The sequence below is a fragment of the Megascapheus bottae genome, chromosome 9, assembly GCF_031878675.1.
Source record: "Megascapheus bottae isolate mThoBot1 chromosome 9, mThoBot2.hap1, whole genome shotgun sequence".
NCBI classification, from domain to species: domain Eukaryota; kingdom Metazoa; phylum Chordata; class Mammalia; order Rodentia; family Geomyidae; genus Megascapheus; species Megascapheus bottae.
The window spans coordinates 30,544,719-30,548,854 of record NC_143517.1 but is presented as its reverse complement, the minus strand read 5'-3'; positions in this window follow the sequence as shown (position 1 = coordinate 30,548,854).

Genomic DNA, 4,136 nt, shown 5'->3' with positions numbered 1-4,136 from the left:
TCATGTGATTTTTGTCCTTGCTCCTGTTGATGTGTTGAATTATATTAATAGATTTGCATATGTTGAACCAGCTTTGCATCCCTGTAATGAATCCTGTTTGGTCATACTGTATAATTTTTTTGATGAGTTGCTGAAGAGAGTTGGCCAGTATTTTGTTGAGAAGTTTTGCATCAATATTCATCAAAGAAATGGGTCTATAGTTCTCTTTCTTTGATGAATCTCTGTCTGGTTTTGGGATGAGGGTTATAGTGGCTTTGTAGAATGAGTTTGGCAAAGAGCTTTCCTTTTCAATTTTGTTGAAGAGCTTGAGAAGCATTGGTTTGAGCTCTGCTTTGAAGACCTTATAGAATTCAGCTGTGAATCCATCTGGGCTTGGGCTTTTCTTGGATGGAAGCCTCTTATTGCCATTTCTATTTCAGGGCTTGAAATAGGTCTGTTTAGTTGGATTAGGTCTTCTTGGTTCAATGTGGGTATTTTAATATTGGCTAGCAATTCATCCATTTCTTCTAGATTCTCAAATTTGTTGGCTAAAGGTTTGAAACATATTCCCTCATGATGCTCTGGATCTTGGTAATTTCTGTCATGATGTTACCATTCTCATCTATGATTTTCCTTATTTGGGTGTGCTCCCTTCTTTTTTTGGTAAGATTTGCTAAGGGGTCTGTCAATTTTGTTAATTTTTTCAAAGAACCAACTCCTTGTTTTCTTGATTCTTTCTATAGTTTTTTTGGACTCCAATTTATTTAGTTCTGCTTTGATTTTAATAATATGCTTCCTTCTACTGGGATTGGGTTGGTTTGTTGCTCTTTTTCCAAGATCTTAAGGTGCAACATTAAATTGTTGGTTTGTGATTTTTCCAATGTGTTAATGTAAGCACTCAGAGTGCTCTGAGTACTGCCTTTGCCGTGTCCCAAAGGAGCTGTTATTTTGTGTGCTCCTTTTTGTTAATTTCATAAACTGTTGAATGACTAGGAGATATACTAGGTCTCCTTGGCAGAGGTCAAAACTTTCTTAATAAGGACCAAGAAACACAACAAATCAGAGAAAGTGTGGATAAGTGGGACTACATTAAACTGCAGAGCTTCTGTATGACAAAGGATATAGCTAGCAAACTAACTAGAAAGCCTACAGAGTGGGAGAAGATCTTCACTAACCACAATGGACAAAGGCCTCATATCTAAAATATATCAACAGCTCAAAAAATTGAATCACTCCAAAACTAATCTCCAAAGAAACAACCATCCCATTAAAAGATGGGCCAAAGACTTAAAGAAAGTCTTCTCTGAAGAAGAATTAAGAATGGCCTATAGACACATGAAGAAATGCTCAACATCTCTGGTCATAAAAGAAATGCAAATCAAAACAACTTTAAGATCCTACCTCACTCCAGTTAGAATGGCCAGGATCAAGAAATCTAATAACAACAGATGCTGGAGGGGATGTGGCCAGGAGGGATCACTACTACACTATTGATGGGAGTGAAAACTCGTTCAACCACTATGGAAAGCAGTATGGCAGTACTTCAAAAGCCTAAACATAGAGCTCCCCTATGACCCAGCAATTTCACTACTTGGCATTTACCCAATCGTCCAGAAACAAGGACATACTAAATCCACTAGCACGATAATGTTCACTGCAGCAGTATTTACCATAGCAAAGATATGGAACCAACTCAGATGTCCCTCAGTTGATGAGTGGATCAACAAGATGTAGTATTTATACACAATGGAATTCTATGCTGCTGTCAGAAAGAATGACATTGCCTCATTCGTAAGGAAATGGAAAGACTTAGAAAAAAATCATATTAAGTGAAGTAAGCTAGACTCAAAGGAACATAGGCTCAATGGTTTCCCTCATTTGTCATAATCAGTAGAAACCTTGGGATCTCCTAGCAGAGATTTACAATAGAGCAAAACCTAGATACATAAGGCCATATAGTATGATGCTAAATGAAAGGACCTCCAGGATATAGACATAAAAGCCATATAATGAGTGATTGTTGTCCTTAATAAACTATGTTATCTCTCACCTGTTTTGCTGTCCCTTGTTTATCTCATATTGTTACAGTATTTCACCTTGTTATCTGATATATTTTATATATGCATGTTTGGTTATTTGAAGTCGGATAGGGAAGGAGGGAAAACAAGATGAGGGATGGGGTTGGGGGGAGGGAAATGGGGACCAAGTCATGAGAAAGGGTATCAATGTTAGTGAGGTAATGCACCCTCTATCTGGTGAATATAATGTAACCCTTTTATTAATTACAAAAAAATATGGAAAAAAACAGATTATACTGCCTCATAATAGTCTTGATCATTTGTTTAAAAAAAATGAATAAGGTTAAAAAGGCACATCTGTTTATGGTATGGTATCTGTTTCCCAGAGCTGTAAAAAGTAGCGTAAGAACAGAAATGTACTTTCTACACATCTAGAAGCTTGAAGCTTAAGATTAAGGTGTTAGCATGATTGGTTTTCTTGGAGACCTCACTGCTTCACATGTAGATAGACATCTTTCTCCTGGTTTTACAAGGAAAAAGGAAAGAGTTTCACATGGTCATCCCTCTCAGTTTAGGTCCTAATCTTCTCTCCTTCCCAAGGCCTTAGTCATATTGGATTAGAGCCCATCCAAATTATGTTATTGTAACTGAATTACCTCCTTACAGATCTTTCTACAAATACAGTCACATTCTGAGGTATCAGGAGTACAAATTTTAAGAGAAGCATAATTCATCTTTGTAAGTAACTGTTTAAGAAATCTTAACAGTCTGATAAATGAGAATGTCTACGGTTTACTATTTGACAAATTATAATGCTTTACTTCTAACCTAGGGACTTTTTCCAAAAAAATGAAGTAAATATACTTTACCTTATTCTTTCTACTAAATCTATATGTATATACAGAAACATACAAATCCTAGACAGCATATACAAAGGAAACAGGAAAACTTTGGAAGGTTCATAGAAGAAATAGCTTGGACTGAGGGTATAACTCAGTGGTATAGCACTTAACTAGCATGCATGATGCACTTTCAATCTCTAATACTGGAACAAACAAACAAGCCTAAGACTTCTGCAACCAAGGAATGACATCAAGGTATATTTTCTGGGAATACTTTTATCTGGCCTTGTACAGTAGACTCCCCTTAGGTACGAGGGGGAATTAGAAGACTCCCTAGAAGGTGTTCCCTCTTTCTACTTCATGTCCGCACTGAAGAAGCTCCTCAGTCTCTGTCACACCTTCCTGCTCTAATAATGCTCTTCCCTAGTGGGCTCAACTGAACCTTCTGACTGCTGAGCCAAACTACATCCTTCCTACTTTAAAAAGAAAAAAAATCGGACCGGGAGTTTGGCCTAGTGGTTAAAGTGCTTGCCTAGCATGCATGAAGACCCAGGTTCGATTCCTCGGTACCACATACATAGAAAAAAGCCAGAAGTGGTGCTGAGGCTCAAGTGGTAGAGCCCTAGCCTTGAGAAAGTCCAAGGACAGGGCTCAGGCCCTGAGCTCAAGCCCAGGACTGGCAAAATAAATAAATAAATAAATAAATAAATAAATAAATAAATAAATAAAAATAAAAATATGTTCTCTTAAAAAAAAAAAAGAAAGAAAGAAAATCCTCCAAGATATAGAAAGAAGAGCCATATAAGGTCTGACTGTGGTTCTTAATGTACTGTTATTCCTCATTGTATCTTGTTATCTGATATATTGTATATATGTTTATTTGAAATAGGATAGGGAAGGGGTAACAAGATGAGGGTTGGGGGAGGGAAATGGGGACAAAAACATGAGAAGCAGTAGCAATAATTGTTAAGAAATGACAAATATAATGTAACCCTTCTATTGATTACAATAAAAAAAGAAAGAAAAAGACACTAATGGGACAGCTGAACCACAGAGAGTAACAAACCTTGTATGACAATATTTGTTCCTACACATATGTATGACAGTTTAATTTATAATTTGGGTACAGTATGATAGTAACAATAATAAAATAGAACATATATATATTTAACTTTATATGATAATAAAAGTTAAGTAATTATGATCTCTCTTTCCCCAAATATCTTATTATCCTTTCACTTTTTCACTTAAAGGAATCCTTTTATGGCTTCTCTGTTGTCATGTCTGAATCACCAGC